This window comes from Spea bombifrons, chromosome 3, assembly GCF_027358695.1.
Source record: "Spea bombifrons isolate aSpeBom1 chromosome 3, aSpeBom1.2.pri, whole genome shotgun sequence".
Taxonomy (NCBI): Eukaryota; Metazoa; Chordata; class Amphibia; order Anura; family Pelobatidae; genus Spea; species Spea bombifrons.
The window spans coordinates 123656555-123669054 of record NC_071089.1 but is presented as its reverse complement, the minus strand read 5'-3'; the positions used below and the strand labels follow the sequence as shown (position 1 = coordinate 123669054).

Here is a 12500-nt window from a genome sequence, read left to right as displayed (position 1 = left end):
TGGCCGACGGGATCTCGGTGTTCCAAGATGGCCGACGGGATCTCGGTGTTCCAAGATGGCCGACGGGAACTAGGTGATCCGAGATGGCCGACGGGATCAGGGTGTTCTAAGATGGCGGATCGCAACTAGGTGATCCGAGATGCCCGACGGGATCAGGGTGTTCTAATGTGGCAGATCGCAACTAGGTGCTTCAAGATGGCTGAGAGGATCTGGTTGCTTTGACGTGGCGGATCGTAGCTGAGTGTTCCAAGGTGATATATGTGGTTTATTCGTTTTCTTTCGTATTCTTTCGCTTGTCGGGTCTGTGAGGTAATAATATAACAACTAAATAAACTTATGCAGGACATTGCTGCTCAATAAATGTCACAAAAGCCATCCTAGACGCAGATTACACTAAATCTACACCCTGTGCAGCAGCGCTTTAAAAACGGGGTGCAATCACAATATGTCCACACGAGGGCGCTATAGGATAACAAATGCCAATGTCATAGCAGCTTTACTAATAAAATGAATGCCAAATATTATTACAAACTATGTCCACACGAGGGCGCTATAGGATAAGAAATGCCAACGCCATAGCAGCTTTACTAATAAAATGAATGCCAAATATTATTACAAGCTATGGCCGCTGGGAGGCTGTTCCATTTATCTACCACTTAGGTAGTGAGGTAAACCTCTAACTTAACTATAAATGTATAGTTCAATTAAGGAGCCTGCCCTGTATGTGGTATACTTTGATAGGAGTCAGCCCTGTAAGATATATATAAGTAATCAGAAGCCTGTAGATTTTTTTTCCTTCTTCCTTTGGAATTAATTTAATATGCATTCTCGTACCCAAAGTAGTTTGCCAGAGAGGGAAGTGTTAATGTGTGTAACCATTGCATTGTGTATTATTTCTGTGTTCTCAGCCTTTGTCATTGTGGGGACTCCCTGATCCAGACACCGTGCTAGACCACTGGAGACAGAACTGTTATGGATCCTGGTCGCGTGCGTTGCTGTGTGAGAAGAAAATCTCTGGATAAACCGAGCAGGTGCCATTTGCCCGTCTCTGCCGTCCACTGCCAGTCTCCCCACACTCTGCTGCCGTCTGCCGGTCTCCTCTGTCATTTTCCATTCTCCGCCGCCTTTTGCCTTTCTCCCCAGACTCCGCTGCCGTTTGCCAGTCTCAACTGCTGTTTCCCCGCTATCTGATGCCATCTTCCTGTCTCCACGCTCTCTGATGCCATCTTCTTGTCTCCCCAGACTCCACTGCCCTTTGTCCATCTTTGCTGCTTTCTGCCAGTCTCCCCACACAAAGAGCGTGATAGAAATAAATATATAAAAAATATAGAGGAAATTCTCATTGTTTTCCCACAAATTACTGCTGCAAAAGGACTTATGTACCCCGGCGGATTAGTAATTGTGACCCTACTTATGTTAGGTATAGTTCGATTACCGAGCCAGCCCTGTATGATGTATATTTTAATTAGTGCGCTAACCCTGTATTATGAATAGTTTAGTCAGTAGGCAAGCACGGCCTTTTCCCCGTCTTTGTTTGGGAATGAGAATGCATATTAAATTACTTCCAAAGTACTTTGATGTGCATTATCATTGGTGGGGCCCTAAACTACTCCTTTAAAAAATAACCCAGAGAGGGAAGTGTTAATGTGTTTAACCATTGCATTGTGTATTATTTCTGTGTTATCAGCCTTTGTCATCCTGGGGACTCCCTGATCCAGACACCGTGCTGGACCATTGGAGACAGAACTGTTATCGGTCCTGAACGCGTGCTATGCTGCGCAACTAGAAAATTCCTGGATAAACTAAGCAGGTGAGCTCTTTATTGGGCAGACATGGCATGTTTGCTTTCCCGGGGTCTTGTAAACTAAGAGCTATTTCTCTACTCTCATGCTCTGCTGTCTCTGCTGCCATCTCCCAGTCTCTGCTGCCATCTCCCAGTCTCTGCTGCCATCTCACAGTCTCCCCCTAGTCTCTGCTGCCATCTCTGTGTCCCCCTAGTCTCTGCTGCCATCTCCTAGTCTCCCCCTAGTCTCTGCTGCCATCTCACAGTCTCTGCTCCCAGTCTCCTCCTAGTCTCTGCTGCCATCTCCCAGTACCCCCTAGTCTCTGCTGCCATCTCTCAGTCTCCCCCTAGTCTCTGCTGCCATCTCCCAGTCTCTGCTGCCGTCTCTGTCTCCCCCCAGTCTCTGCTGCCATCTTCTAGTCTCCCCCCAGTCTCTGCCATCTCCCACTCTCTGCTGCCATCTCCCACTCTCCCCCAGTCTCTGCTGCCGTCTCCCTAGACTTCTCTGCCATTTGCTCGTCTCCACTGACGCCTGACAGTTTCCCAGGAGTCGCTGCCGTTTGACAGCCCCCTACGCTCTGCTGCCTGCTGCCATCTCTGTGTCCCCCAGTCTCTGCTGCCATCTCCTAGTCCCCCCCAGTCTCTGCTACCATCTCCCAGTCTCTGCTGCCATCTCCCAGTCTCCTCCTAGTCTCTGCTGCCATCTCCTAGTCTACTCCTAGTCTCCTCTGACATCTCCCAGTCTCCCCCTAGTCTCTGCTGCCATCTCCCAGTCTCTGCTGCCATCTCACAGTCTCCCCCTAGTCTCTGCTGCCATCTCCCAGTCTCTGCTGCCATCTCCTAGTCTCCCCCTAGTCTCTGCTGCCATCTCCTAGTCTCCCCCCAGTCTCTGCTGCCATCTCCCAGTCTCTGCTACCATCTCCCAGTCTCTGCTCCCAGTCTCCTCCTAGTCTCTGCTGCCATCTCCCAGTCTCTGCTGCCGTCTCTGTCTCCCCCTAGTCTCTACTGCCATCTTCTAGTCTCCCCCCACTCTCTGCTGCCATCTCCCACTCTCTGCTGCCATCTCCCACTCTCTGCTGCCGTCTCCCTAGACTTCTCTGCCATTTGCTCGTCTCCGCTGACGCCTGACAGTTTCCCAGGAGTCGCTGCCGTTTGACAGCCCCCTACGCTCTGCTGCCTGCTGCCATCTCCTAGTCCCCCCCAGTCTCTGCTGCCATCTCCCAGTCTCTGCTGCCATCTCCCAGTCTCCTCCCAGTCTCTGCTGCCGTCTTTGTCTCCCCCTAGTCTCTGCTGCCATATTCTAGTCTCCCCCCACTCTCTGCTGCCATCTCCCACTCTCCCCCCAGTCTCTGCTGCCATCTCCCACTCTCCCCCCAGTCTCTGTTGCCATCTCTCAGTCTCTGCTGCCGTCTCCCTAGACTTCTCTGCCATTTGCTCGTCTCCGCTAACGCCTGACAGTTTCCCAGGAGTCGCTGCCGTTTGACAGCCCCCTACGCTCTGCTGCCTTTTGCCAGTCTTTTCAGACTCTAGTGCCATCGGCCTTTCTCCGCTACCATCTCACAGTCTCCCTACACTCCACTAAGTTCTGCTGGTCTCTTTATAGTCCCCTACCATCTACCAGTCTCCCCAGACTCTGCTGCCTTGTGCCAGTCTCCCCAGACTCTGCTGCCTTGTGCCAGTCTCCCCAGAGTCTGCTGCTGCTCTGCTGTCTGCCAGTCTCTTCTGCATCCACATACACCTTAACCTAACCACATACACCTTAGTATATACCTGCAATGCTGGGTTTGTGTGTTCTGTTGGTTTATACCTGCAATGCTATGTTTCCATACATTATTTATGTACCTGCAAATACAAGTTTTTTTTTATCTCATTCAGTTGCATGTGCTCTTTCCATGTGTTGTTTATTTGATCTATACCTGAACTACAGGGTGTAAGTAAAAGAGCGCTATGGTTTAGTGAATGAGGGGATAAAGGGACTCTGGGGATGATTACAGGGGCGAGGACCTCTCAATGTAACGGTGCAGGACTGACTCTCACGGTCTTCCCCTGATCTGCAGTCAGTGTGGGAAATATTTTTTTTTTTAGTATGGTAGCGGAGGGAGTGATTGAAGCGTTGAGCGGGGCCCAAGGAAATGCTTGGGTAGGGTCCATTTTTTTCACTATAAAATATATTGGCAGCAGGGTCTAATATTTATATATATATATATTGGCAGCAGGGGCAAATATTTATATATGTTTTGGCAGCAGGGGCTAATATTTATTTATATACTGGCAACAGGGTCTAATATTAATATATATTGGCTGCAGGGGCTAATATTAATATATATAGGAAGCAGCGACTAATACTATATATATCGGCAGCAGGGTCCAATATTAATATATATCAGCAGCAGGGGCTAATATTAATATATATCGACAGCAGGGGCTAATATATATTGGCAGCAGGAGCTAATATTAACATATATTGGCAGCAGGGGCTAATATTAATATTTATTGGCAGCGGGGTCTAGTATTTATATTCATATTGGCAGCAGGGTCTAGTATTTATATTCATATTGGCAGCAGGGTCTAGTATTTATATATATATCGGCAGTAGGGGCTAATATTAATATATATTGGCTGCAGGGGCTAATTTTATATATATTGGCTGCAGGGACTAATAATATACCGTATTGGCTCGGATATAGGCCGCCCCCGTATATAGGCCGCACCCTAAAAGTTTGGTGCTTTTTTAAAGAAAAAGTTTTTTTTCTTTAAAAAAGCACCAAAAAAAACATGCTGCCACTGTCCTCCCTCCCCGAGATATGCTGCCACTGTCCTCCCCCCCGAGATATGCTGCCACTGTCCTCCCTCCCCGCGATACGCTGCCGCTGTCCTCCCTCCCCGCGATCCGCTGCGCTCCCTCCCCGCGATCCGCTGCGCTCCCTCCCCGAGATCCGCTGCCCTCCCTCCCCGAGATCCGCTGCCCTCCCTCCCCGAGATCCGCTGCCCTCCCTCCCCGAGATCCGCTGCCCTCCCTCCCCGCGATACGCTGCCCTCCCTCCCCGCGATACGCTGCCGCTGTCCTCCTCTGCCCCCCCTCCTCGACTTACCGGAGCAGACTCCCGGGTGTCTTCAGGGCCGGCGAGGGACATCTACGCAATACGCGTATGCAACTTCCGGTACCGTTACCGGAAGTTGCATTTGCGTATTGCGTAAATGTCTCCCGCCGGCCCCGCAAGACACCCGGGAGTCGGCTCCGGTAAGTCGGGGGTGGGCAGAGGTAAAACGCTTAGATAACCTCCCGTGCCGGCACCCCCCCCCCCCGTGGGAAGTGCTGGCAGGGGAGGCTGTCTGAGCGTATCGGGGAGAAGGATGCAGGTCCCCTGCACCGCTGCGGGGGATCTGTATCCTAACCCCGCTGCCTGCCCGGCGCCCGGGACTGCATGTCCCGGGCGTCGGGCGCTAGACCCCGAATATAGGCCGCACCCCCACTTTAAAAACTTAAAGTGGGGGAAAAAAGTGCGGCCTATATTCGAGCCAATACGGTATATTGGCAGTAGGGGCTAATATTAATATATACTGGTAGCAGGGTCAAATATTAACATATATTGGCAGCAGGGGCTAATATTAATATTTATTGGCAGCAGGGTCTAGTATTTATATTCATATTGGCAGCAGGGTCTAGTATTTATATATATATATATATATATATATATATATATATATATATAATCGGCAGCAGGGGTCTAATATTAATATATATTGGCTGCAGGGGCTAATTTTATATATATTGGCTGCAGGGACTAATAATATATATTGGCAGTAGGGGCTAATATTAATATATACTGGTAGCAGGGTCAAATATTAATATATATCGGCAGCAGGGTATAATTTTTATGTATATCCGCAGCAGGGTATAATATAAGTATATATCCGCAGCAGGGGCTAATATCAATATATATCCACAGCAGGGGTTAATAATAATATATATCAGAAGCAGGGTGTAATATTTCTATATATCGGCAGCAGGTTCTAATATTTATATATATTGTCAGCAGGGGCTAATTTTAAAGAATGAGAAATAACTGCCAGTTTAGCTGTTATTTTGAAATCATATTTCAATCACGGTCTTTACTTCAAAGAGATAAGTGCATATTATGTAGTTAAAAATGCACGTCTAACGTGTGTGTGTATATATATATATATATATGTATGTATATCTATCTATATATATATAGTGTATATATATATATAGTGTATATATAGTGTATATGCACCGTTTTTTAATTTGCCCCCCTACTTTGGTCCCTGGCCCCCCATGTGCCCCCCCAAATATGAAAGCTGGAGACGCCACTGCCCCTAACCCTAACCCTTAACCCTAACCCTTAACCCTTAAGGTCAGGTCTCACCAGGGCAGGCATTAAATGTTCAGACTACCTGTGCAATCCCCCTGAGACATTTTGTCACTGGGTGTTTCAAGATGACGAATTGCAACTAGGTGTTCCAAGATGGCCGACGAAAAAAGTTTGTTCCAAGATGGAGGATCTCAACTAGGTGTTCCAAGATGGCCGACGGAAACAGGGTGTTCCAAGAAGGCGGATCGCAACTAGGTGTTCCAAGATGGCCGACGAAAACAGAGTGTTCCAAGAAGGCGGATCGCTACTAGGTGTTCCAAGATGGCCGACGGAAACAGGGTGTTCCAAGATGGCCGACGGAAACAGGGTGTTCCAAGAAGGCGGATCGCTACTAGGTGTTCCAAGATGGCCGACGGAAACAGGGTGTTCCAAGATGGAGGAACGCAACTAGGTGTTCCAAGATGGCCGACGGAAACAGGGTGTTCCAAGAAGGTGGATCGCTACTAGGTGTTCCAAGATGGCCGACGGAAACAGGGTGTTCCAAGATGGTGGATCGCTACTAGGTGTTCAAAGATGGCCGACGGAAACAAGGTGTTCCAAAATGGTAAATCGCTACTAGGTGTTCCAAGATGGCCGATGGAAACAGGGTGTCCCAAGATGGTGGATCGCTACTAGGTGTTCAAAGATGGCCGACGGAAACAAGGTGTTCCAAGATGGTGGATCGCAGAGGTGCTTCAAGATGGCCGACGAAAACAGGGTTTTCAAATGTATCGGACCGTAACTGAGTGTTTCAAGATGGAGTGTGGCGTTCCACATGAACAAAAGATATATGTTTATTCATTTTCTTTCGCTCATCGGGTCTGTAAGGTAAGAATATAACGGCTAAATAAACATATGCCGGACATGCTTATTAAATGTCACAAAAGCCATCAATCTAGACACAATCTACACTCTGTGCTGCTGCCCTTTAAAAACGGGATGCAATTACAGAGTATGTCCGCACGAGGGCGATATAGGATAAGAAATGACAATACCATAGCAGCTTTCCTAATAAAATGAACGCCAAATATTATTACAAGCTATGTCCACACGAGGGCGCTATATGATAAGAAATGACAATACCATAGCAGCTTTTCCAGTAAAATGAGCTGCATGCACTTTTAAATTCCCTAACTGCGTTAGCCTCTACCACTTCTGCTGGGAGGCTGTTCCTATCATACATAAAAGATAATAATAATCTACAACTTTGTCAGTTACGTAAAACCTTTCTTGAATTACATTTAAATCTCTGGCCTCCACTATAAATTTATTGTTCAATTAATGAGCCAGCCCTGAATGATGTATATTTAAATTAGGGGCCCAGCCCAGTATACTTTTTTTTTTCAGAAGCCTGAACAGTTTTTTCCTTCTTTTCGGTAAGAGAATGCATCTTAAATTAATTCCAAAGTACTTTGCAGGAGAGGGAAGTTAATTAGTGTAACCATTGCATTGTGTATTATTTCTGTGTTATCAGTATTTGTCATCGTGTGATCTCCCTGAGCCGGACTCCGTGCTTCCACGGTCTTTGGAGACAAAAGTCCTATCGCTCCTGATGGCTTGCAATAAGTGAGTAGAAATTCCCTGGATAAACCGGGCAGGTACCATTTGCCCGTCTCCACTGCCCTCTGAGAGTCTCCCCAGGATCTGCTACTGTCTCCCCCTGACTCCACTGTCATCTGCTGGTCTGCTGTTTGCCATAATCTGCTGCCATCTGCCATTCTCCACAGACTCCACTGCCATTTGCCCGTCTCTGCTGCCGCCTGACAGTCTCCCCACACTCTGCTATCTTCTTCCAGTCTCCCCACACTTCACTGCCATTTACCCGTCTCTGTAGCTGTCTGCTGCAAGTCTCCCCAGAGTCCGCTGCCGTTTGCCAGTCGCATCATACTCCTCTCCCATTTGCCAGTCTCAGCTGCCATCTCCTCAGACTCCTCTACTGTCTCCCAGTCTCCACTGCAATTTGTCCATCTCCGCTGTCTTTTGCCTGTCTCCTCAGACTCTGCTACTGTCTCCTAGTTTCCACTACTGTTTCCTAGTCTCTGCTGCCATCTGCCAGTCTCTTCTGCCATCAAGGAAGGAGCCTAAAGCTGCAGCAGACAGCCAAATGCATCCACGTGCACCTCCACCTTTCTGCCCAATGCAGGGCTCTGTTCCTGCACTGAGAGTCCTACCAGACATTTTTTCTGCTACCCTGTCACCGGCATGGACTGTGATTAATTAATAAATGAGTTTCCTTAGTGACACACGCTCACATACATAAGCATAGTCAAGCAAGCAGTCACTGCACCACTTGTGGCAGGGGGGCAGGTCACCAGAGAATGGCAGCTTCAGCTGTCACCTGTGCAATTCCCCTGAGTCCTTTTGTCACCACTATCACATGACACACCTCTTTTCCTCCATCATCTATTTGCAGGTAAAAAGTAAATACATAACCCAAGAAGACACAGCATTGCATGTACAGATCAATTGAAAACATCAGGCAAACAGTATTCAAGGTATAGATCAAAAATAGGTGCCACCTGCTGGCGGAAAGTCAGCACTGCACGCTGTATGTGGGATATGCTGCCACCCTGTGGACAAAGAGCAGAACTGACTGAGTGCGAAACAAATCAATAAATATAAAATTATAGAGGTAATTCTCATTGTTTTTGTACAAATTACTGTTGTAAAAGGACCTAATTACTAATCAACCAGGGATATGGGACCCTACTATAAATTTATAATTTAATTAGTGACCCAGTCCTGTATGCAAGCATTGTTGTTTTCCCTCCTTCTTTTGGGTAAGAGAATACATATTAAATTACTTTCAAAGTACTTTGATGTGCGTTATCATTGGTGGGTCCCTAAAGTGTTCCTTTAAATATAAGCCAGAGAGGGAAGTGTTAATTAATTTAACCATTGTATTGTGTATTATTTCTCTGTTATCAGCATTTGTCATTGTGTGATCTCCCTGAGCTGGACTTCCACGGCCTTTGGAGACAGAACTCTTATCGTTCCTGATTGCTTGCGTTGCAGAAAATCCCTGGTTAAACTGAGCAGGTGAGTTCATAAACGGGCAGATATAACCTGTTTGCTTTCCCGGGGTCTTCATACATTGAACTGTTTAAATATTTAAAAAAAAAAACCTTCTTCTAAATGTCTTCCCCACCTCCCCCATACATTCACTCACTTCTCCGGATGTTTACTCACACTCTCACTCAGTCACTCACATTCAGTTCTCATGGGCTAAAAACTCGAGCAACGAAGCCTTACATGAGTAACTGGGAAATTACTGGGAACCGAGCCAAAGGAGAGGATCGTTAAATATCTGGAAGTAAATGGTTTGCGTGATCCGAAACAGCTCAGGTTCCTGCAGGGAGATCCTGTCAAACTGAGTAGCTAAGATAATACCCCGGGAGGGGCAGTAGATGTCTATCTAGATTTTAGTAAAGCGCCTGACAGCGTCCCTCATAGAAGACGTAAAAATACACTGCAGTGTTTGGGTTTGGATGCCAGAATAGTTGAATGGATCAGCCAATGGATGAGTGTCAGGAGGCAGAAGGTTCGGGATTTCTGTCCTTGACAACGGAAGAGAGGGGCTCGGGGGTAATTATTTCTAATGAATTAATGACAATGCAATGAAGCTTCTCAAAAAGCAAGAAGGGTGCAGGTGTACAGTGAGGGGCATTAGTGGCAAAAAGAGAGTGGAGGTTCTGCCACCTTACAAATCTCTGTTCAGGCCTCACCTAGAGTAGTGGGTACAGTGCTGGGGACCCATCTCCAGAAGGATATGGACACATTGGAGAGATTTCAGAGGAGAGCAAAAAAATGGTAGGTGGTTTAGAGGACATGAATTACCGGTAAAGAATCTTAATATGTCCTGCTTGGAGGTGAGAAGAGAGGGGGATGCAATAGAAACATTGAAATACGCCTGTGTACTGCGCTGCAGTATAGGTAGGCTCAAAAAACAGTTCAGAGCAGTTCTGAGTCACCAGTTCACTGACTCAAAGAACCGTTCAGAGCAGTTCTGAGTCACCAGGTCACTGATTCAGACTTCAGAGAGTATTCATGCACACCTGCGGCCATACCACCCTGAAAGCGCCTGATCTCGTCTGAACTCGGAAGCTAAGCAGGCTTGGGCCTGGTTAGTACCTGGATCGGAGACCGCCTGGGAATACCAGGTGTTGTAGGCTTTTAATTTTTTCTCACAGTCCGGGGAGAGCTTTTTGCCATGTGTTTCTTGCTCATCAAAGCTTTAAACCCTTATTTGAACCTTCTCACCTTCTCTGTCCTGTCCCAGGGCTTATAATTCTTTCTGTCTGACGACAAGCAGCAGCAGCAGCAGCAGCAGCAGCAGCAGCAGCAGCAGCAGCAGCAGCAGCAGCAGCAGCAGCAGCAGCAGCAGCAGCAGCAACAGAATAAGAGAAGTAAAATAAAGAACTTTCACACCTGCGGCCATAGCACCCTGAAAGCGCCCGATCTCGGAAGCTAAGCAGGGTTGGGCCTGGTTAGTACCTGGATGGGAGACCGCCTGGGAATACCAGGTGTTGTAGGCTTTTAATTTTTTCTCACAGTCCGGGGAGAGCTTTTTGCCATGTGTTTCTTGCTCATCATCAAAGCTTTAAACCCTTATTTGAACCTTCTCACCTTCTCTGTCCTGTCCCAGGGCTTATAATTCTTTTTGTCTGACGACAAGCAGCAGCAGCAGCAGCAGCAGCAGCAGCAACAGAATAAGAGAAGTAAAATAAAAAACTTTCACACCTGCGGCCATACCACCCTGAAAGCGCCCGATCTCGTCTGATCTTGGAAGCTAAGCAGGGTTGGGCCTGGTTAGTACCTGGATGGGAGACTGCCTGGGAATACCAGGTGTTGTAGGCTTTTAATTTTTTCTCACAGTCCGGGGAGAGCTTTTTGCCATGTGTTTCTTGCTCATCATCAAAGCTTTAAACCCTTATTTGAACCTTCTCACCTTCTCTGTCCTGTCCCAGGGCTTATAATTCTTTCTGTCTGACGATGACAAGCAGCAGCAGCAGCAGCAGCAGCAGCAGCAGCAGCAGCAACAGAATAAGAGAAGTAAAATAAAACACTTTCACACCTGCGGCCATACCACCCTGAAAGCGCCCGATCTCGTCTGATCTCGGAAGCTAAGCAAGGTTGGGCCTGGTTAGTACCTGGATGGGAGACCGCCTGGGAATACCAGGTGTTGTAGGCTTTTTCTTTTCTCACAGTCCGGGGAGAGCTTTTTGCCATGTGTTTCTTGCTCATCATCAAAGCTTTAAACCCTTATTTGAACCTTCTCACCTTCTCTGTCCTGTCCCAGGGCTTATAATTCTTTCTGTCTGACGACAAGCAGCAGCAGCAGCAGCAGCAGCAGCAGCAGCAGCAGCAGCAGCAGCAGCAGCAGCAGAAGAATAAGAGAAGTAAAATAAAAAACTTTCACACCTGCGGCCATACCACCCTGAAAGCGCCCGATCTCGTCTGATCTCGGAAGCTAAGCAGGGTTGGGCCTGGTTAGTACCTGGATGGGAGACCGCCTGGGAATACCAGGTGTTGTAGGCTTTTAATTTTTTCTCACAGTCCGGGGAGAGCTTTTTGCCATGTGTTTCTTGCTCATCATCAAAGCTTTAAACCCTTATTTGAACCTTCTCACCTTCTCTGTCCTGTCCCAGGGCTTATAATTCTTTTTGTCTGACGACAAGCAGCAGCAGCAGCAGCAGCAGCAGCAGCAGCAGCAGCAGCAGCAGCAGCAACAGAATAAGAGAAGTAAAATAAAAAACTTTCACACCTGCGGCCATACCACCCTGAAAGCGCCCGATCTCGTCTGATCTCGGAAGCTAAGCAGGGTTGGGCCTGGTTAGTACCTGGATGGTAGACCGCCTGGGAATACCAGGTGTTGTAGGCTTTTAATTTTTTCTCACAGTCCGGGGAGAGCTTTTTGCCATGTGTTTTTTGCTCATCATCAAAGCTTTAAACCCTTATTTGAACCTTCTCACCTTCTCTGTCCTGTCCCAGGGCTTATAATTCTTTTTGTCTGATGACAAGCAGCAGCAGCAGCAGCAGCAGCAGCAGCAGCAGCAGCAGCAGCAGCAGCAGCAGCAACAGAATAAGAGAAGTAAAATAAAAAACTTTCACACCTGCGGCCATACCACCCTGAAAGCGCCCGATCTCGTTTGATCTCGGAAGCTACGCAGGGTTGGGCCTGGTTAGTACCTGGATGGGAGACCGCCTGGGAATACCAGGTGTTGTAGGCTTTTTCTTTTCTCACAGTCCGGGGAGAGCTTTTTGCCATGTGTTTCTTGCTCATCATCAAAGCTTTAAACCCTTATTTGAACCTTCTCACCTTCTCTGTCCTGTCCCAGGGC

General features: G+C 47.5%; 6 non-coding genes and 1 pseudogene across 6 annotated transcripts; all 7 read left to right on the top strand.

The window, feature by feature from the left end:
* Nucleotides 1–10212: 10212 nt before the first annotated feature.
* On the top strand, nt 10213–10331 carry LOC128486847 (5S ribosomal RNA). The gene has a single exon (XR_008353124.1). It is a non-coding gene; the product is annotated as a 5S ribosomal RNA (ribosomal RNA).
* A 254-nt stretch (nt 10332–10585) lies between these two features.
* LOC128487461 (uncharacterized) lies at nt 10586–10694 on the top strand (annotated as a pseudogene).
* Nucleotides 10695–10897: 203 nt separating this feature from the next.
* LOC128486228 (5S ribosomal RNA) lies at nt 10898–11016 on the top strand. Its single transcript, XR_008352537.1, has one exon. It is a non-coding gene; the product is annotated as a 5S ribosomal RNA (ribosomal RNA).
* A 215-nt stretch (nt 11017–11231) lies between these two features.
* Nucleotides 11232–11350, top strand: LOC128485564 (5S ribosomal RNA). Its single transcript, XR_008351895.1, has one exon. It is a non-coding gene; the product is annotated as a 5S ribosomal RNA (ribosomal RNA).
* Nucleotides 11351–11578: 228 nt separating this feature from the next.
* On the top strand, nt 11579–11697 carry LOC128488399 (5S ribosomal RNA). The gene has a single exon (XR_008353814.1). It is a non-coding gene; the product is annotated as a 5S ribosomal RNA (ribosomal RNA).
* Nucleotides 11698–11921: 224 nt separating this feature from the next.
* Nucleotides 11922–12040, top strand: LOC128485119 (5S ribosomal RNA). The gene has a single exon (XR_008351470.1). It is a non-coding gene; the product is annotated as a 5S ribosomal RNA (ribosomal RNA).
* A 230-nt stretch (nt 12041–12270) lies between these two features.
* On the top strand, nt 12271–12389 carry LOC128486139 (5S ribosomal RNA). The gene has a single exon (XR_008352453.1). It is a non-coding gene; the product is annotated as a 5S ribosomal RNA (ribosomal RNA).
* Nucleotides 12390–12500: the final 111 nt, after the last annotated feature.